We start from the raw sequence: 23,453 nt of genomic DNA, 5'->3' as shown, positions 1-23,453 counted from the left end.
ACTTAAAAGAGCAAGTTATTCCTGGAAGAGTTGAGTTCCCTATGTAGGCCTGGTGACTTCAATCTAGAAAGAGTAGCAGCTGGCAACTTTAAATAACTAAAAACAAAAGAAAAGTTCTGCTTCACCAGACATCCTGATTCTACGCTACTATCTCTGCCCCCGCCACCTCATTCCATGCTTTGTTCCCTAAAGGTCCTGGGTAATGCTTACTCCAGTAGCTTTAAAGAAACTCAGCTCAATACAAGCTTCTGACCCATCACCTAATCTAGACAGCCATCTCCTCCTGTCCAGTCCCTGGGGGTCCTGGCAGCCCACAGCCACAATGGCTAGGGCAGCCTTACAGGGATGACAGCTATTGTCCTGAGGGACAGATGCAGTGTCCTGGCTGTGGGCCCATCTCAGCATAATTACCCCGCCTGGGTTTTTGCCCATCATGTTATAAGGAATTACTTCGGAGGAAAAGATCAAACAGCAGGAAAAACCTCAAGAGGAAGAATGCATCTGTTAAGAACTCCTACCGAAAAAGTTACAAAGTGTTTTTGTTTACTAAATCTTTCAAGTCTGAAACTGGTTCAAGGGCAAGTTAGCTGCCTTTTCTTAAGGAGAGAGAGATTGGGGAAAAGTGGGAGAGAGGTTGAAAAACAAACCTAATAAGCCACCAAAACTAGTTTAAAAATAATACATAATACATACACAGAAAAACATATGAAATTATAGGTGCTTTTGTATAGCATAAATATGCACGTTTATAAATATTATAAATACATATCTTTAAGATTGGCTTTACATGTGCATTTAAGACAAAAAGGTAGACAAACAATCCAATAAAAAATGGGCAGAGGACCTGAATAGACACTTCTCTAAAGAGGACATACAAATGGCCAAGAGACATATGAAAAAATGCTCTATGTCACTAATCATAAGGGAGATACAAATTAAAACAACAATGAGGTATCACCTTATACCCGTCAGAATGGCTATCATCAACAAATCAACAAAGGACAAGCACTGGCAAGGATGTGGAGAAAAAGGAACCCTCATGCACTGCACAGGTTGAGAACCGCTAGCAGGGTCACCTAAGACCATCGGAAAACACAGATATTTACATTACGATTCATAACAGTAGCAAAATTACAGTTATGAAGTAGCAACGAAAATAATTTTATGGTTGGGGGTCACCACAACATGAGGAACTGTATTAAAGGGTCGCGGCATTAAGAAAGGTTGAGAACCACTGCTCTAAATGATTATGCTTGAACTTTGAGTATAAGAGTTGTTTATTCTGTGACTATTCTGCAACACAAATAATACTTATTATTAACCCCCCATATTTTCTTGAATTGTAAAATCAGACTGGAATTTGTAGGAATCAGAGCAAGTACTCTGTAAACCCATAACCTAAGCACATTCTCCAGGAGCCACAACTGTGTTTTCCTTTCTTCTCTCCCTCACCCTGCTGCTCCTCCTACCCTCTTCCTCTCAAAAAAAAAAAAGACAACTAGTTGTATAGACCCCCACAAAAGCCCAGGAAAGTGGACAAAGAATGCCAGGCTTGGGGCAGAATTTGCCAGAATTGCAAATAGGTATCTTTCTCTTGGGTTTGCACAGAAAGCCTTCTGAATGAGCCTGAGGCACACTGTCCCTTACCTTCTCACAAATTGTTAATACAGGCAGAAGGAAAAGTACATACAAAAGGGTTTACAGGGAGAAGGACCATGGTAAATGAACTGAAAAGCAGTGGATCTTCATTTGGTGGAATACAGTCGATCCTTGATTGTCTGCACCAGGCAGTGAGCTAGTGACCCAAAGCCCAGAGATTTCCTTATAGCCACAAGTATGGAGCCCAGCTGCTCTTCTCAAAGCCCTCCGCCTCTCTCTTAGCTGCTGACTAGGGCTCAACCACATTCTCCACCAGCAATCACAGACCAAACTTCTGCCAGTAGCAAAAAGGCCTGGGGGTGGCTTCTCTACACAGCAGAGGAGAGAGGAGGGCATGGGAAGAAAAGGCATGGTGCTTGGCACTTCTGAGGGTGAGGGCGCTGAGTCTCAGGCAGTCCTCTTTCTTGGGAGGCCCAGGCTCTGTGGACCTGGGTGTATTTGTGTTTGAGTGTGTGAGAAGATTGGAGTGGGTTTGTAACTATACAACTAGCTAATGAGAGTTGTTTCTTTCAGAGACAACAACAGACCAAGATGACAGACCAAAACTATAAGTCACACAGCCAAAGCATGTAGAGAAGAGAACTTGGACTCCCAGCTGTGTGGGAACCTAAGTTTCCCGCCCACCCCCATGGAACCAAAGGACCAGGTCATAACCAGAACTTGAACACCAGAACTCTTTACCATAAATGGCCAAATTCCAAGGTCCTCCAAATAAAACTCACCCCACCAGCACGTTGACATACCTACTCCTCCAGGTCCTTAAAACCCTGGGTCTGGTCCAATGAGCAAGATGTATCTGAGGCACCAGTGGGTCACCCATCTTCTTGACTGGTGCCTTCTCCATCAATAAACCTTTCTTATTCTGCAGTCTGACGCTTGAATTTTGTTTTTTCCAAGTGTCAGGCACATTGGCTTTGAACTAGATAACTGGTAGTGATCGAACAGTGTTGGGGAGCACAAGAGACTTGATTGGAAAGTTGTAAGGAGGATATTCTGAGAAAAGGGAAGTGTGTGGAAGGCCACCTGCCTTGTTTATCAGAATGCTGACATAGGGGAGACTTAGGAGAGTGTCGAAGGCAGCGCCCCTGATTATTCCTTGACCTTTCCAAACAAGTCTGTGCATGTGCAGACCCCCAGGTGTTAACTGGAAGCCTTAATCTTAATCTTAATCTTTAGGTGTCCTTGCTTAAAGGACACTACAAATACATGTGTCCTCCCAAGATTACTTCCCCTACTGATTGTATCTTAAAGATAAACTATCTCAAACTGTTACAATAAAAGGCTAATGAGGCAGGCAATTGAGGCTGCCTGGTCCCTTTGGCCAGGCCGTCCCTTAGCCTCTCTCGCACAGCAAACGTTGTGTTAGAGTAATCCATTCATTCATCACTCTGGGTCTGCTGGTCAGCCCCAGAAGAACAGTGTTATCTGGAAACTGCGTGGGGCAGAAGCCTCCCTACCCTAACTAAACCCTGGACTTTCCTCCACCCAAGCCATGGTCTGAGAATTCTCAGGCTGCTCTTTAGGATTAGAAAACTCACAAAGCTGGCACTCAACCAGGTTAGACTTTTACTTTCAAGGAAGATTCCAGAGGCACGTGTTTTAATTCTCTCGGGGTCTCAAGCTAGACACTTGTGTACATAACAAGTAGTTCTATGTTCAAATCTTCACATTTATTTTGTTCTTTAAAAAAAATCTGTTTAATGCTCAAGAATTTTTAGATTCAGATTAAAAAAATATTTGGAAGTTTTTTTAAGTGAGTTGCTTGAAAATTCTCTTTTACAGTGACTTTCTTTAGTCCCCCCCCCCCTTTTCATAGTCAAAGCTACAGTCTTTATACTTCCACAAATAGATATTAGAGGTGAATTTTTTTTATTGTTGACCTTTTAAAATTTTGTTCAGGATATTCAATGAAGGCACTAGTTGGTATAAAATTGCACATTAGAAATTGTGAAGGTCTTTAAAATTTGGTGTGTTTTTTCTGGGTAACGAATGAAGAGGAGGTACATGTACACAATGGAATATTACTTGTCCATAAAGAAGAATGAGATTTCACCAGTTCTGACAATATGGGTGGACCTAGAGGGTATAATGCTAAACAAAATAAGTCAGACAGAGAAAGACAAATATCATATGGTTTTACTTATATGTGGGATCTAAAGAACAAAATAAACAAAACAGAAACAGACTCAGATACAGAGAACATACTGATGGTTGCCAGATGTGATGGGGTTTTGGGGAGCTGGGTCATAAAGATGAAGAGATTAAGAAGTACAAATAGGTGGTTACAGAATAGTCATGGGGATGTAAAGTACAGCATAGAGAATATAGTCAATAATCTATACTAATAAAAGGATAATATGCTAATTAGACCAGACATCTTTCTGGACAAAGCCATGGCTGTGGGAGCCAAGGCAAAGGTGGTTAGGGGTGACTAGGCCAGCAGGGGAGAGCAGTTAGGGGCGATTAGGCCAGCAGGGGAGGGCAGTTAGGGATGATCAGGCTGGCAGGCAGAGGTGGTTAGGGGTGATCAGGCAGGCAGGCAGGTGAGTGGTAAGGAGCCAGCAGTCCCATATTGCGAGAGGGATGTCTGACTGCCAACTGCCCACAGGGATCGGGCCTAAACTGGCAGTTGGACATCCCCAGAGGAGTCCCGGACTGGAGAGGGTGCAGGCCGGGCTGAGGGACTCCTCACTCCCATGCATGAATTTCATGCACTGGGCCTCTAGTATTGTAATAACTAAGTATGGTGCCAGGTGGGTACTTGAAATATCAGGGGATCGCTTTGTAAATTATAGTAAGGTCTAACCACTCTGCTGTACATGTGAAACTAATATAAAATAACACTGAATATCAACTGTAATTTAAATTTTTTAAAAATTATTTTTCATATATTTTTGTCTATGTTTTGTTTTTCAATGCCTTGGCTAACTGGATAAGCATAACTAGTCATGTAACTAGAAGGATGTTTTCACGGGGACACAAAAGCCTTTCACTTAGCTACAGAAATAATAGTGAGCTTTATAGTGGAGCCACTACTCGGAAAATAGCTGTGTATAGGATCTGTGGCACAAAGCAAAGGCAGAAATAGTCTTTACACATGCACACACACTAACACACACACACTTCCTCTGCTTTGTCTCTGGCCTTCCAACTTGACCTTGTTCACTTGGAAATATAGGCATCCCCTCTCACTTGTGGTGTCTCAATTCTGAAGCAATAGAATAAAGTTTAACACAGAAAACAGCTAAGACTCTACCATTTTAAAGTCATTTTCAAAAGTCAGGAAATAGTACATGAACAATTTTTATATTCTGCCATTTACATATTTTGTAATCGTCTCTAATCCTAACATTGACCTTAGCAAATAACTACACACTTGGCTGCTAGTATTCTTATTGTTCCTCTTTGCCCTTCTTTCTGCCCCATGGGTAACTGTGTCCCAGCAATACAGGGCATTTGTGCACAAAGCATCTTTATGTCTGGAGAGAAATGAAACATTCCTAAGGCTTTTCTTACCAAGTCCAGACAGAGAATGACCCCCTGGCATCTCATCTGCAGGCACATAGCTGGAGATGGTGGATAGATAACCTTCAACAGAAGCAAAACTCAGCCCTGGAATCCAGGCTGCATTCTGGGTTTAAGAATTAAACATTTAGAACATTTGTGAGCTGTAAAATGAATCTTCTAAAGACTGAGCCCACAATTTTTGGCCAGATAGGTGTGAGAGTAAAATACAAAGAACACCTGTTGGAAGCAGTATTCTTAGGGGCAGAAATAGAATATTGGGGACCAGCTATAATTATAAGAAATATTAATCATGCTTTGTTAACCGTGACTGGTTCTGATTAAAGAAAGCACATTGTAATCTGGCTAGGAGTTGCACGTGGGACCTGGGAGCTCACCTGGAAATGAGGCCCATCATCCACATTGGGGAGCTGCCTATTATCATGGACGTATCAACAAACTTGTTGCAGAAACCAGAGGCACCAGCTGTTTGAAAACCCCCAGCCCTTTGCATGCCTGCAGGCTGTTGCAAACCCCCAACCAGCATTACCTGTAAACTGCCCATTTTACATACCCATTCTTATCCCTTTTGCCTACATCCCCATGTAATCTTTTTTTCTTCTACCCAATATAAGCAGCTGGTTTATGGTGGGGGGCAGAGCAGATTTTTGTGGATGACCTGCTGCTCTCCCAGACTGTTGGCATTATTGGAATAAACACTCATATAAGATTCAACCCTGTCTCTGCTGGATTGGCTCAAATGGTGACAAGCAGCCAGACCCATTAATTGCTGGTTTACAGTATCTATGAGTACTCCAGAAACGAACAGCTACATTACAAGCTACCTATCTCCATGTGGGCAAGTGTCCAAAATATTTACCCTTTTACTCCTCCCCATTTCTAAAGCTTGCCCTCCCCCGCAAAATACTTGAAAGTAAACATAACAATGTTTTTGAAGATTTTTAAGCAATAGTTTGAGTTGCTATGTTTCCTTACAGTTACCTTTCTGAGTGCTTTTAATTCTGCCCCAAGGCACAAACTTCACTTCATTGAAAGGAAAAGGAAGACTAAACAACAAACAAGTAATTGAGGAGAGTGGTGCCTCCAAAAACTACTGAAAACCTGGTTGTCCTTCAGTTCAAATATGATCACCTATCGCCATCTGCTGGCTACATTTGGGAATTCTTCAAAAGTGGGATTGAGACAGGCACACATGCTCTCCTGGTAATGATCTGATCAGCTCTGTGTGTGCGCCCCAGGAAGGCGGGCACTCAATTTTTCAGTATTCTAATTTAGCGTATTTTAAGCATCTATAATTATGTGAGCCCCCATAGTCTATACGAGGAGACTTTATAATTATGGAATCATCACAGACAAGATGGAGACTGAGACAAGAAACTGCATGGATTAGCGAGAGCTTTTCTTGAAGGACGGGGCATGAGCTGGTGAGATGGGAAGTGGCCTTCTCTGAGGCCTCAGCATGTCTCCTCCTTGATAGGACCTCAGAGGACTCATCCCCATGAATGTAACCATCTCCCTCTAGAATCCACCCTTCTGAGTGTCCGCGGCTCCCTGATGGTTTTGTAGTTAACACAGGAGATTTTAACCTGATTTTAAGGGGCATACCTTGGCCAATTAGCTATCATCCAACCTATTGGGAGGGATTACACAAACATGCATATGAAAGCCTCACAATAACCTTAAAAGGTAGTTACTAAAATCCTGCTCTGTAGGGGAGGACACTGAGGCCCAGGGAAGCTGAGTGAGAGCCAGGACAGAGTCTACACTGGAACCTGGTTCCCCCAGCACCACCTTGACCACGGAACTGAGATGCCACTGGGCTCTCCAGGTGTACCCGTTTACACCGGCGCAACGTGCAGGTAACAGAATTTCCCTTTCTCAGCCTGGAGACAGGAGGGATCTCCCACTCCCAATTCACCTCTTCTGAAATTTGGAGAAGTTGTCTCTGAAAGCACTTACTCAAAAAGCTCTTCTGAATCCTTTCTCTCTGACCACGAGGAACATGCCCATCCTGTGAAATTTCACTTGGCAGCTTATCTGCTTTGTGTCCCTCTGATGTTCACGCAAAATATATCGGACATTCCTCCATTATCAGAGTGTCCTCTCCAGAGACACAAAGCGGTTATTTTTCTTCTGAAGCTTCCACATGGAAATGAAGGCTCCACAAATGTCTCCCATACATAGTAATGTGATCCCAGCATAGGAAAAAGTCACACGTGTGGGCCCATGTTCATGGACACTGTGGGTCAATGACCTTTTTCTGTTTTGTAACACTGTATACACTAATAATGCAGAGCAGCTTCCCAAGGCAATGTGTCCTAAGAAACCAACACACACACACATTTTATTTCCCCACATGCTGGAAATTCCTTTTCTTTAAATTCGTTTACATTTTCTCCTTGTTTCTCCTTTCTCTTACATTTATACTCAGAGACTGTTGCAGGTTGGATTTTCCAGAATCAGATGCCAATACAGAGTTTGGGGTTCAAGATCAACACCTGCGGAAGGCTGAGGGGAAGCTGGACTTCCAGGAGGAGTCAAGGAAGCTGTGCCAACCCAATTAGGAGCTCCGGAGTAAGTACTGTCTGTTGGAGTCATGCCCTTCTGAGCAAACATGGTCAGGCCTTTGTGCCCCTGCCTCACAGTCTTGGGCTGTGGGTGGCCCCAGGAAGGCATGAAATGGGCAAGACAGATCCTGAAGGAGCTGGCTCCTGTGGCCAACTGCTGACTGCACTCCTGGCAGCTGGGCATCGAGCCCTCTTTGTTGGGAGATCTGGGTGCCCCATGTCCCTGTTGACCAGGATGGTATGAACCCTGTCTGTACCTCACACACAAGGCTGTGTCTTCCTTACAATCCATATCACACAGGCTGTGCTTCTGCATGAAACCAGGGGCTCACCTACCAACGCATAGGCATGCTGTCTCCTTAGACAGTTTGCTAAAATACAGAGCATTGCCCCATGTCCATAATCTCTGAGGGAATCTGATCCTCTGAGGAGCTGACCGGAAAAGGAGATATGGCAAAGCAAGAGCCTTACATCTTCATTTCTCCAGGAGAATTTCATCAGGGCTTCCAATGGCTGCTTAAGCTCCTTCCAAGCCATGGGAGGAGAAGGGGCCATGGGACACAGTTCCATCCCTTGCAAAGGGGCGGGCAAGCATCTTCCTTCCCTTCACTTCCACAGCTAAGCCCTTGGCTCTCCACATGTATCAGTTCAGGTCTTCTGAGGAGCAGATGCCTGGGAAACAGCTGTGTGTGCAAAAGATCTGTTGGGGGAAATTCCTATGAAAAAATAAAAAGAAGAGGGAAAAGCAGTAGGGAGGTAAAGCCTTCCACCCACAATGCGGGTCTGCTACCTGTGAAAGAAGAAAGAGAAGGTAGGAGAGCGCAGGAGGAGCCTCAGACCACAGCATGGCTCTGAGGAAGTCTAGGCTGGGCCGATGGGCAGCCCTGGAGAAGTCCTGCTTTGGGCAGAGAAAACCTGTTTCCTCACTGCAATAGTTTAGGGATAATCCAGGGAGAGTGTAGCTCCACATGAATGCTGCTGTAGATTTCAATGATGCCGGAGGCTGTCAGCTACCTCTCGTGGAAGGTTCTCTCTTGAAGGGAGAGCTGACCCATACACTCCCTTAATTGCCACACACGCTTACCTTGCAGCGCTGAGTCCTCAAAAGTGGGCTCAGAGTGAACATAAAAAGACACATAAGTAGGTTCATTCTCTTCATGCCTCGTCCATACCCACTTTATTCCTGATCCCAAAGGAGGGTCTCCAGGCAACCTACAAATTGACAGCTTATTCAATTGAAAGTTAACAGACCAGCAAAGGAACACTGACACATTTTCCACTGCTGCATGATGCAAGTGCAAGCTCAATTCCACAAGTGTTTGATGGGTCTGAATGCCTACTATGGACCGGATACTCAGCTGGATTAGTGGAATTAAGTTAAATCAGGCAAAATCTTGAAAGGCCCACAGGGTGTCACATTCTGGATAATTAAAGCATAGTATTTTAGTGCTGAAGTTTGTGCTTCCAATAATTTCTATCTCTTCATTTAGTGTAACTTTTTAAATTTCTGTCAAAGCAAAATCCATATGTCAAGTCAAAAGAATGTATACAATCTTGGATGAAAAGCAATCCTCTTCAGACTTGATTCCACTCTTGAGGGGTGACTTTTTCTAAACTCCATTTCTGAGGTGACTATTTCCATATGTTTCTTTTGTACCCTTACTGGTGCTTCATTCAAATCTTCAAAATACGATGTTTCTTCCAATGTCTTGAATTATCAACTAGACCTTATCTTCTGACTTTCTGTTATGTCACATACCTCCAGAATATTACCAGACAGCCTGTAGACAAAGCAAAGCTAATGTCACTAAACATCAGTGCAGTAGGGAGCCCAGCAGGGTCTCAGATGAGGCAGTCAGAATGTATTTTGTAGGTTCTTGAGGGTTACACTTAAGGGCTTTAAGCAATTGGGATTGGGCATTGTTACACAGTGAGGTGAGTCTGGATAAAGAAATGTTTGACAAGCAAAATGTTTTCCCAAGTGAACTAATGTTGTCTCCGAAAAATTGATCTGCTGGAATTTCCGGAAAGCAACAGGAAAGTTATTTATTGATGAATAATCTTATCTTTCTCAGGGAAGTTTTCCTGGTAAAAACAACTAAGGCATGTTGACACAGGTTGTGTCAGCTTTGTCCCCATAGCTGGGTAACACTGACACAGGTGGTCACTGTTCTCAGCTACATGAATATTTAGCCCACTGCTATCTTCCTTTCCTACCTCTTCTCAACAGTTACCAGTATATCACCATTTTCACGGTGGTTATTTTGGTAACTCTAAGTAGCTTTCTTACCCTCTCTTTCTTATTCTATCAGTTTTTGCCTTTGATTCTCACTTTGTGAGATGAGTTGTTAAAGCTGTTACTTTCTCTACATTTCTTCCCTCTTCTTTTCCACCAAATTCTGTCAACTGGGCTGTGCTCCAAGGTTTAAAACATTTGCATTATGCTTTCAAACATAATCAAATGTTCTGAGCTGTTACTGATGACTGAGTCAACAACTTGAAAATAACAAGTTGTGTTTATATGACTATAATAAGAATAAATGTATATAATAATTCACTGTGTACAGGGCAAAATTTTAAATTCTCCATGTATATTACCTGATGTCAACCTAACAGACATTATTATTACTAGTGTGATTTTACAGATAAGGAAAGTGGGACATAGAGGTTTAGTATCTTGCCCAGAATGATTTGATTACTCTTTTACAAAGTTAGCCTTAATTCCCTACCCTAAAACAGACACTCTGATTCTGCCATGCATCTCCATGAGTCCACCACACACAGCTTGTCCTAACTCGGGGCCATCCCAGAGGCTGTTCTCTCTGGCTAGAGCTTCCTCTCTCAGACCTTCACCTCTTCCTAATGATCGTGCAGATCTCAGCTAATATCAGTTCTTCAGAGAGGCCTTATGCTTTATGCTAAGTGAAATAACTCAGAGAAATACAAATATTCTATGATACCACTTATATGTGGAATCTTAAAAAGCCAAATTCATAAAAGCAGAGAGTAGAATGGTGGTTACTAGGGACTTAGGGGGTGGGAGAAATGGGGGAGATGTTGGTCAAAGAATACAAACTTCCAGTTAGAAGATAAGTTCTGGGAATCTAAATGCTGTGCATTGTGATTACATGTAATTTACAATGAAACAAGTATTATGTTACATGTTAATATAACACAAACATTATATGTTGTTTAAGCTAATCTGTATTAACTTTTTGTTAATAATAATACTGTACTATATACTTGAAAGTTGCTAAGTTTGGGGGGCTGGTAGACAATACTCTCAGCAGCTGAGGCCTGGTTGCACAGACCAGTAAAGGGTACCAGATATAGGTTTGACACCAACATAATTATTCACACAGGCCATGTATGTGCAGGGATTATTTCTTAAGTGAAAAAGAAAAACAAAACCTTTATGAAGCATCAACCATCACCCTCAGAATAACTTAGCACAACAATTATAAACCTGATAAGTATAAGCTAAATTTAGGATACATTTTCATTCATGTTCTAGTGATAAGTCACAAACAAGTGTGCTAATAGATTTTTATACAAATAGCCATATTCAATTAGTTTTGTTTTTTTAAAGTTTGGATTACTACATCCATATCCCCCTCCCACCTCCAGCTCTACACACACAGATTTTTTTGGTACATTAACCTGATTGTTAAATCGAGAAATTTGGGGAGTTTAAATATATAAGTACATGTGATTAATTGCAGGAAGTTAAGGAAGGAAATGGCACAATTCACGATCTTCCAGTCAGTCCCAATCACTAGAGCACAGAGTTCATTAGGGAAATGATGAGAGATTAGGTTTGGAAATTAAGGCAGAGTCCAGATTACAGAAGGCCTTGAATAATATAAAAATAGTTTGACCATTAACGTAAGGACAATGGATCTATTAGTTGCCTGGGGATCTATTACAAGTTACTACAGAGTGGGTGACTTAAACAATAATTTATTCTCTCAGAGTTGTGGAGACTAGAAGTCTGAAATCAAGGTGTCACAAGGCCACACTTGCTCTGAAGGCTCTAAGTGAGAATCCCTTTCTTGCCTAGATTCTGGTAGCTGTTAGCAACCCTTGACTGCTCTGTCTTCACACGACCTTCTCCATGACTCTGTCTCCCTTTGCCTCTTTCTTATATATACACTCATGATGGCACTTAGGGCCTGCCCAGCTAATCTGAATAATCTCATCTCATGATTCTTAATTTAATTGTATCCAAAAAGACCCTTTTCCCAAATACAGTAAAGTTGACAGGCACCAGAGATTAGGACCTGGACATATCTTTAGAAGCTGTTATCAGCCTTCCACAATGGGTTGCATGGAATGATGTAAATCAGAGGATCAGCACTGATCAAATTCATGTTTTAGAGAAAACAAGAACTCTACAGCATTATAAATATAGGTTAAATATAGGTCAAAGGGAAGGCTGGGGAGGGTGGGTGGGTGAGAAGAAGAGATCAACCAAAGAACATGTATGCATAATCCATGGACACAGACAATAGGGTGCTAAAGGCCTGGGAAGGAGGGGAGGGCTAGAAGGGGTCAATGGAGCAAAAATGGGAACATACGTAACACTTTCTTTTTTTAAAAGATATATTTTGTTGATTTCAGAGATGAAGGAAGAGGGAGAGAGTGATAGAAATATCAATGATGAGATAGAATCATTGATCGGCTGCACACCCCCTACTAGAGATTGAGTCTGCAACCTGGGCATGTGCCCTTGATTAGAATCGAACCCTGGACTCTTCAGTCTGAAGGCTGATGCTCTATCCACTGAGCCAAACCAGCTAGGGCTGTGTTACAATAAAGTTTTCATTAATTAAAAATAAATAAATAAATAAATGTTAGAGTTAATAGTGGAGGTGGGAATCTTTACAGGAGGCTTGGTCAATAGTTCAGATGGTTAATTATGAAAAATTATATAAAGGCATTAATGGTGGGAAGGAGAGAAGTGGCCAAAGATATACCTCGAAGAAGGTAAAGACAGATTAGATAAATATATGGATGAGAGAGGCCTAGAAAACTGGGATGATTCCTAGAGTTCTGAATGGGGTAACTGCATGGGAACTTCCTCTCACTGAGGTAGGTCACACATAAAGAAGCAGGCTTGGTGAAAAGGATTGTGGGTTCAGTTTTGGCAGAAGTGCAGGAGGAGGAATATAGAAGAGGTGCACAATCCTGTATGGTTGTTACAGATCTCACCAGAAGATGGCTCTCATACCTTTTCTTTGCTTCCTATTTCCACCTTGGTTGGAAAAATAATTGTAAGTTCACACTGACACAACACATTGACATATGACTTAAATAAATTGATAAACCCATGTCCCATAATGTAAAAATTATTTCCTGTCCTGCTTCGGGGGTCATCAGGACATTGCATCTGGATGACAGAATTCTACATTAAACAACTGAGGAGGGAGGCATACTACAGGGTGTGGTGCACAGCTGTATTGAGCCTCAGAGATCTGGTTATGATTTCTGGAAGTGCTGAATTGAGGTGTGACCATAAAAGAAGCAGGTGGAGTTGTCTGAGAGACACCCAAGTGTTGTGTACCTGCCAGTGCAATCTAAAGACATTTTATAAGAAGACATGTTCCATTATAGCTATCTCAACAGAACCCTTAGTACACATTTAGAAGAATTTAAAAAGGTTTTAAAAGGCAGAAAAAGATGTAGGGATCAATCACATGAAGATCAAAATATCAACTCTATTACCATGTAAGGCTGTGTTGGAAAATATGATTTGTGTGTGAGGGAGCAAACTTCCTAATAATTCTCCTGAAGTTTATTCCCTGTGATAACCCCAAAGCCAAGGGAAAGTTTGGGTGTTGATGTGAACATGATGAGTTCCCCTAGAAACAATGGCAACATGTCTTGCATGCCCTTCCCCAGCTTCAGTGACTTTGACTCCCAGAACCTGTAGCTCCTCTACAGGGGATTTTGTGGGCTACTGGCGCACTCTGCACATTCACACAGCCTTTGGCCAATGGCTGACAAATGTAGGGAATAAAAGCCCAACTTCTTCAGATTCAGGACAACTTTGAAGCAGAATTTACAGCCTCTAGTTCCCCTTTGCAGGCAAGTGAATCTGTCCACCTTGGGACTTTTCTCTTGCTTGATTTCCTTCTGTGTTCTGCTCCCCCAAATCCCTCACTGGCTCCCAGCTGAGAACACTGCCTATTCAAAATGCTTGTGCCCAGCCCAGCTGGTGTGGCTCAGCTGTTGAGCCTCGACCCAGGAACCAAAAGTTTGTGGGCTTGATCTCCTGTGAGGGGCATGTAGGAGATAGCCAATCGATCAGGTTTCTTTCTCGATGTTTTTATCCTTCTCCCTTCCTTTCTCTCTATATATATATATATATATATATATATATATATATATATATATATATATATATATATATATATAATAAAAATTAATAAATAATAAACAAACATATTAAAATGCCTGCACCCACATTCCTGCCTCTGGGATTTATTTCTGAGGAACCCATCCTAACTCAGGGGTCTAGAATTGATGCAGTTACTCAGAGACCTGCTTGAATTTTGGCATCTATAAGCAGCTCTACTTCTTGCTAAGCCTTTCAATTCCAAACTCTTCCAGATGTCATTTCTAAACTGGCAAGATCTCTTCCCTTTCAAGTTGAGTGCATACTCTTTTGGAAATCATGAAAACACCACAGATGGCCTTATGATATAAATAATTCGTTATGAAGACAATTATTGCTCATCTGTGATGAATCAAATTTCTTTTTATTTAGTCAACAACAAGCTGGACACAGTCATTATATTGCCCTTGGGTCTGTGCAGCCACACATTTGAAAAAGCTGTCCTATATTCTTGCCTCGTGGGGTCATGTGCTGAATATTTATCTGAAATGTCACTACTCATATACTCTCAGACTATCTGTTTCTATGTTAATATTTTTCTTGGCAGTTGGTCACAGGTTCTGCAACCAAAACTACAGCCTTTATTTACAATAGATTCGCATTTCAGTACTTTGCTTAATACCCTTCATAAAAAGAAATCGCTCCTCTGACAATTTAACTAAGATACCCAAAAGGCAAACAAGTCCTTCAACATGAGGAAGATGACTTATTGTTTTGTACTCAGTTTTATGAAAACTTCTAATTTCAGCATCCTTTCTGACCTTTATTGATTTAAGTTGAGATGGTTACCCTTTATTTTTTTTAATATATTTTTATTGATTTCAGAGAGGAAGGACAATGGGCAGGGAGATAGAAACACCAATGATGAGAGAGAATCATTGATCAGCTGTCTCCTGCACACCCCACATGGGGGATCAAGCCCGTCATCTAGCTGTATACCCTGACCAGGAATCGAACCATGACCTCCTGGTTCATAGGTCGATGCTCAACCACTGAGCCACACCAGCTGGGTGAGATGATAACTTGCCCCAGAAGCACATAAAGATATATGTTTCTAATTAGAATGATTAGTGAAAGACACACTGGACTAAGAGTCAGAAAACCCCACTATCTTTTTCCACCTGCTTTGACTTACCCAGTGACTGGGTAAGTCACTGAACCTTTAACTCAGGTATCACAGGAAGGAGTTTGGCCTCATTACCACCAAAGACTACTTTATCTCCAAAGTCCTGTGACTCTGAGTTTTGATTTGACCTGATTAGCCTAAATACACATCAACCTTTGAAAAATATTACAAATTAGTATTTATATTTTTGGTTCTCAAGATGTGATCCTTAAATCAACAATATGAGCATCAGCTAAGAATTTGTTAGCACTACAAATTATTGGCCCCACTCCAGACCTACTTAATCAGAAACTTCAATGCCTGCCAAAGTTTGACACCCACGGATTCATAAAATACAACTCAGAAACTATCATGATGGCAATGATAACAGAAAGTGACTATATAAAAGCCAGTGGTCATCAAAATTATTAAGTGTGGTTTCCAATGGCCACCTAAGAAATTTAACTCAATAGGTCTGGAATAGCTTCCATGAATCTACCTTTTAAATAAACAATCTGGAAGATTTTAGGAACCAAACTTTGGACAGTATATATCTGAAAAGCAGTGACTGAGCTGCTACTCTACCTTCCCAGCATCTAGCACAGAGAGAGTGCTCAAGAACTGATTTATGGAGAAAAGAAAGAAAGGGTAACAAGAGAGGTTAATAGGACAAGAGAAATAGCTGCATATCATGTCACTGCCACGTTCTCAAGGCTGGAAAGTACTAGTATATGTGCCCACTTATTGCATGTCCATTGCTAGAATACCAAGTCCCACTATAATAAGTACCAAATGATTCTTAAGAACAAGTATGTGGGTGGTGTTTTTTTTTATTCTTGATTTCAGAGAGAGGATGGGAGAGGGAAAGAGATAGAAACATCAGTGATGAGAGATAATCATTGATCGGCTGCTTCTGCATGTCCCCCACTGGGGATCGAGCCCACAACCCAGGTATGTCCCCTGACCAGGAGTCAAACTGTGATATCCTGGTTCATAGGACCATGCTCAACCACTGAACCACACCAGCTGGGCCAAGTATGTTTTTAATATAATTTTGAATAAGTGATGAGATGGGCATTACTATGGCATTCTACTCATTATGGAGTAATGGGCAGTCTATACTGGTTATATGTCAAAGCTAAGAGTCAACATGAAAAAGTGTATGACCCTTTGTCATCCCATTATCTCACAGGGAGGGACTCTGTGCACTCCTGCTACTCCACATTCTTATAGTACAAACAAGGGGGGAATATGGAGAATTCACCCAAGAAACCATCTGAATTTACAGGATTGTCATCCTCCTTTGACAATGTGAAGCCTAGTGACCCCCTCTTTGAATTCTCAGACTTAGTGACTCACTCCTATCAAAAAGAATGTGGGAAGAGTGAGGATGCATGAAACGCTGAGGTTAGGTTACAGGAGGCACTGCGGCTTCTGCCTTGCTCCCTCTCACCCATTCTGGGGGAAACCAACTCCCATGTCATAGGAAGGGACACATGGAGAGGAACTGAGGCCTCCTGACAACAACCAACCCCAACCTGCCAGCCATGAGAGAGAACCACTTTAGAAGGGGATCATCCAATCCCACCAAGCCTTCAGACAATTAAAACAAGCATTTGGCATAAATAATATTAGGAGCTCTAGAAAAGACAGCCTCCTGGCACCTGGAAGCCTTAGTTGTCTTCTGAGAAGCTTCAGCAACTCCTAATGGAATGATACCACAGCTGAATTTGGGCAAGGTCTACTGCTAGAGTCTAGGTGGAAAGCCGTTGTCAGGTGATCAGAAAGCTCTAGGAATCTTTCTAAAAGTGCTGCTTATTACTTCACATGCAGCAAGTGGCAGTCTCAAGGCAAACACTACCACTTTGCCTGGGAACTACTACCTCCATCTGGCACGTGGTCTGAGGAAGTTAAAGTGGAGATGGGGAAATTTAAGAAGTTACCCTGTGAAGTCCTTCTGGTTCTTTAATTATAGAGGTATATCATCTACCATGTTTGAAGTAGTTTCACTGTATCAGTGAGCTACTATTGCCACATAACAAACCACATCAAAATGTAGTGGCTTAAAACAATGAACATTTACTTCAGCAACATTTGAGTTGGCTGGAGGTTGGCTGTCCTGTGACAACGTTGCTCACACAATTGTGGTCAATTGGCTGGTAAGCTGAGTGTTGGCTTTATGATCTTGGCCGGGTTCTCTCAAGTGTCTGTGGCCTTAATTGGTTGAATCAGTTGACTCATCTCAGCTCCATGGTAATCTCTCAACCTCCAACAGTCTAACCTAATTCTAGCCTGGTCCTCATGGTGGCTAATAGGTTCCAATAAGGTGGATGGAAACATACAAAACTTTTTGAAATCCAGGCTCAAAATGGAACATTGTCCGTCTGCCACATTCTATTTTATTTCCATTTTTTTAAGAATAGTTTTTATTGATTTTTTAGAGAGAGGGGAAGGGATAAGAGAGGAACATCAATGTGAGTGCTTAACATCCATTGGCCACCTCCTGCACACCCCCTACTGGGGACTGAGCTGCAACTGGGCATGTACCTGATGGGAAATGGAACCAGCAGCCTCTCAGTACATGGGATGACACCCAGCTGAGCCACACCTGCCAGGGCACCTCTGCCACATTCTATTTGGCCAACGCAAGTCACACACTGAATGTAAAGAAATAGATTCCACCTCTTTACAGTAGATGTTGACAATTCGCATTGCAAAGATCATGTATATAGGGTAGAATAAAAATCTGTAATCATTGTTACAATCAATATTTCAAATTTATCAAACCTGATATTAAAGGAGAATCAATAATTATTTTACCAATATGCACCAGATGCTGTGCTACACAGTTTATTTACACTGTCTTGTCTAAAAAGACAAAAAACTATAGATGGTCATATCGTCCAAGGAAGGAAACGGAGACTTAGAGATGTCAAGTGACTTCTCTAATTTAAGTGAATAAATGATTTGGGAATGCCAACAGCAAAAAACTAATATTTAGATTTTTCAGTAAAATAAATAAAAAGCCATTAGGATGCAACAGTTCTGAATATATTAGCAATGCACTGAAATCCATATCTGGCACTTAGCAGTTATTCATTAAATGTTAGTATTCCATCAGCAGCCAGAAGGGAGCTTGCTGTTGAAATTTAGATAGAGACACACACACATACGTTATGTTTTGGCATTACACATGCTCTTGAGATTTGTGAAATGCTCACATGTCCTTATTTGAATCTGCTGTTTGTGCTTTAGCTACTGTGATGGTCATTTTCCTGTTTGCATTCAATCCCCATTTCCACCCTTATCTGCATTGTAGGTGGCTGAGAGTCTTCAAACCACATTTTCCAAGCTTCCTTGAAAGTGGTATCTGACCAGTTTGTGCTTATGGGAGACCCTGGTGAAATATTTGAAGTTGAGAGGAAGGGAGAAGTGAATGTCCTCTGGTTTCTGATTTCTGCATGTGTCTCCATTAGCAACAGCAGCAAGAGAGCCCAGGTCTCCAACCGCACCCAGGGGCCTTAGCAGCTTCACATTCTATCCCTCCTTCCTCCTTTTGGCTCATCCAGCACCTCTTTTGTTTTGCTCTTATATCTCTTCCAGAATCTGTCCAACCAATTCTCTTTACTATATTCCCTCTATTTCAAGTATTTACAGAGGTTTCTGTTTTCCCAACTAGAGATTAATTTGTTTAGAGACAGAGCATGAAGTGCTTAAAATTGTATGCAAAATGCTGTGTGTATTTGAATTTTTAAGAGGTTCCAAAATTTGTATTACATTTCTCAAAGGGGACAATATCCTTCAGGAAATTAATAATGACTTTATGCCCTGGCCAGGTGTCTCAGTTGGTTAGAGTGTTGTCCCATATACCAAAAGGTTGAGGGTTTGATTTCTGATCAGGGTGCGTATCTAGGTTGTGGTTTTGATACCCAAATTGGGGCATGTACAAGAGGCAACAAATCAATGTTTCCCTCTCCCAATAATGTTTCTCTCTCTCCCTTCCTCTCTCTAAAAATCAATAAAAACAGGTGAGGATTAAAAAAAAAAATTACTGCCCTAACCAGTTTGGCTCAGTGGATAGAGCGTCGGCCTGCGGACTGAAGGGTCCCAGGTTTGATTCTGGTCAAGGGCATGAACCTTGGTTGCGGGCACATCCCCAGTGGGAGGTGTGCAGGAGGCAGCTGATTGATGTTACTCTCTCATTGATGTTTCTAACTCTTTATCCCTCTCCCTTCCTCTCTGTAAAAAATCAATAAAATATATTTTTAAAAAATAATTACTTTATAACAGGGTCTAAATTCTGGAAAATCTTTATGTTCAGCAGCCACTGTTCCATGCAGTTTTTGAACTCCTGATTATAAGACCTTCCCTCCTACCTCTACCTTCCTACATTTGTGTTATCAATAATGAGAAATTCCTTGATGGCTGGACACATTTTTGTAACTTGAGCATGATCAACAGAGCATTTTTCTAATTCACACATAAACATCAATCATTTCTTTAAGGGAGCAGTGTAACAAAGCCTGCATTCTCTATGAGTGGTAATAAAAGATGGCACATTCTGTACATTTAAATTATGTGCTACATCACAAGTTTAACAGCTCCCTCAGAAGGAAGTGTTGTGGTACTTACAGCCAGTCACAAAAATAGGACTAGGGAAAACAGAGTCTAGTCTTATCCCCACATTTAGCAAGCTGTGTGATCTTGGGAAAGTCCCCTGGCTTCTCTAGGCCAGAGATTCCATATGTAAAGTGGAGGATTTGGGATACTTCATCTCTTAAAGATGTCTTTCATGTGTCACATTCTTTGATTCCAAATTTTAATATATAATTCCATTAAAAGCCTCCAATTGTGCATCTAGACACAGGTCAAAGGTACCACTGAGCAAGACTTTGAAAAACTAAGAGGGGGCTCTGAACAGAAAGGTGTGGTATTCCCTTGAAGACAATGACATTTTTCAACTTTTCAAAAGTATTCAACTTGTATATTTATAGTGTGGGTTTCTGTAGGTGTATGCATATGCATATGTATGCCTGCATGTTCATAGTATGTGTACACATGTATGCTTGTTCATAATATATATGTATGTATATGTCCCTAGTGTGTGTATGTGTGCCTACATAGTTTAATGACCTCAGTTAGTGGCCTCTCTACATCCATAGCCTTTGGCAGTGCCCTCCCAAACTCTGGCCTTGGCTATGTGATTTGCCAACAGCAAGTTAACAAACTTGACATGAGCAGAGACTTGATAAGTCTTATCCATGTTTCCTTCCTCTCTTATACCTCTACAATGCCAAAAGAACATTCCTGTCCTAGCCTATCGCAGGATGAGACAGGTGGGCTTGAGCCCGTCATCCCAGCCAAGGTCCCTTGAAATATAAACCTCTCTGTGTATATGCACTTTTCAGAAGAGAGGGTTTAAAGCTTGCACGTCTATCAGGCTATCTTTTCTATATCCTATTCCACTTGATTTAAATCAAAGTAGCCAATGAAAGCAAGCCAAAAGTAAAAGCAACACTCAGACTAATCACTCAAAGGCATCAGCAGCATTGTCCCCAGCAGCTTCTTCTGCAAGGAAATACCATGTTAATGGTTCATCAGTGATGAACTCTCTAAATATGGAAGATACACAATATGGCACAGATATTTATGAGTGCGCACAGCAGCAGTGAGGAATTCTCCAGGGATCAGAGAGTGACAGCTTTGATGGACAACAGCTGCCATTTTAAATGTGATAACCACAGGGGTCTTCAACATAGCAATTTAGAAAAAAAAAGACCAATGATCAGTTAAAGCAACTCCCAGCCATTTTGCTGTCTTTAGCCCCCAGGGTACCTGAATGTGTCCTGGGACAAAGTCCCTGAGATGGTCAAAGAAAAGCCAAGGACCAGGTATATGCACTGGTGAATTCTACTGTACACTTATTGAAGAATCCACATCAATACTTCTCAAACTCTTCTAAAAAACTGAAAAGGAGAAACTACCCCCAAATGTATTTTCTAAGGCCAGAATTACCCTGATACCTATGTTAGATAAGGATACTATAAGGAAACCACAAACCAATATCTCTGGTATTTTATTGCCTCAAAAGGATAACAAAGAGTTGATTTTTTCTCCAAGAATCAAGTGCATTTCTGACTAGAACTTTTTTTAAAAATGGTTTGTGTAGATTATAGTATTGGAAGTAGAGACATTTGATTGCAAGAGCCATGGCTTTTTTGAGAGAAACCCTGGTTTTAAGAACCAAGGCTGGGGAACTCAAAGCGTGACATTTGCATCGTAAGTCGTAGCATAGGAAGAAATGCACAGGAATGTAAAGTGATCTCCTGGGCTAGAGATAATGGAAATTGTAGTGGGAGGAATGAGAATCGAAAACAGGAAATAAGAGAGTTGGGTATTAATCTCTGTGAGGGCCCTAAACTTTACCCCATCTATGGTGAGATTCTGGGGGTTGGGAGAAATAACTCAGCTGATTTCTCAGATCACATGAGATGATGCTGGTGCCCCGCTCAGAACCCCTTCACCAGCAGGTTCCCCCATCCTACAACTCTGCTGTGTGTTTGCTAAACTCACAGCTGCCCCCCACCCCTTGTCAGAGAATGGCCTTTATCTGCCAGTAGTTGCATCTACTGGGATATTGCACTCCTCTACCCATGCCTCTTGGAAGCAGCCTATAGCCAATTACTAACTGATGCAGGGAACAACCCAGACCACTCGCCTGAAGATGAAAAAAGGTTGTGTCACCATTTACTTTACAAAACAACGCTTGGGGTCAAAATGAGGCTGGACTTCAGCTGAAATTATAACATTTTATTAGCTTTCTCTTCTCCTAATTGCTTCCTTCACTCTTATAGTATTCACCCTCCTTCTTCTGAAATCCCCGAGTCCCTTTTCCATCAATAATGGCAAGTTACATGAGCTGCCAAGTCAGCATCTGCTCATCAAATACATTCCTCTTTCTCTCTACCAAACTTTGTTGCATTTTAAGAATGCTTGCTTAAAATCAGAAACCCGTTGGAATTCATGAAAATCTATTTCTTTTGACTCTGGTTGAAATGCACAGAAGATAATCTGGTATATTTACATCAAATGCTCCATCTTCTTTATGGTATCTCTTGCTCATCTTCAGGTAAAAACATTAGTGTGTATATATATATATATATATATATATATATATATATATATATATATTGCTTTTTATTATTATTATTGGTGTGAAAAACAGGAAAGAGACACATTTTCCACACTGTCAGGTTTCATAGCTCTTAGCTATGTCTGTCAATCATTCGAAATAAACATCTTTTTCTGTTGTTGTTAATCTTCACCTGAGGATATTTTTTCCATTGCTTTTCAGAGAGAGTGGAAGGGAGGAAGGGAGAGAGGGAGAGAGAAACATGAGAGGGACATTGATTACCTCCCACATGTGCCTGGACTGGAGCCTTGAATGGAACCTGCAACTCAGATATGTGCCCTTGACTAGGAATCTAAACCTGCAACCCTTCGGTGAAATAAACATATTTAAACTACGTTCCTGCATATTTTCATCCACACAGCAACAACTAAATGTCAAGGAAATAGTTTCCTGGGCCAAGGTCAAATAAGCTATCTGATATCAACAGCTTTTCAGAACGTAAAAATCTACTTACTTAACTCAATTAAAGATTTTAAATGGACCCCTGCTTTGGTATCAGGTTGGCTCTTACAGATGGATAATGAGAAAAATGCCTGATATGATCTGAGATCAGTGGAGTTGAAAGTGGGCAGCAATTTCAACACTGTATCTCCACACCTTCTTGGGTATCAGTAGCTTTTCAGGAAACAAAGGCAAATCTTTGTTTTTTACTTTGGTTGTTTTTCTATATTTTTATTTTTAATTATTAAATAGCTCAGGAAGACATAACTTGTAAAGAATAAGATGAATCATTGCATGCCAAACAACCAACTTAAGCTCTAAAGTATTAAATATTCATTCCTCATTCCAATTCCTTTATGTGTTCCTTCCTCTAAAGCAGCTACTAGCTGTGATGTTTATCATTCCCTCATTTTTAAATTATTTTCCTACCTATGTATCGATCAATAACACATAAAATTCTATTTTATGCTTTTAAATTTGTGGCATCTATGTATATCATTTTCCTTCAGCATTATATTCTTGTTTGTTTGTTAATCCTCACCCGAGGATATTTTTCCATTGATTTTT

This window comes from Cnephaeus nilssonii (assembly GCF_951640355.1).
Source record: "Cnephaeus nilssonii genome assembly, chromosome: 11".
NCBI classification, from domain to species: domain Eukaryota; kingdom Metazoa; phylum Chordata; class Mammalia; order Chiroptera; family Vespertilionidae; genus Cnephaeus; species Cnephaeus nilssonii.
This window is presented reverse-complemented; position numbering follows the sequence as displayed.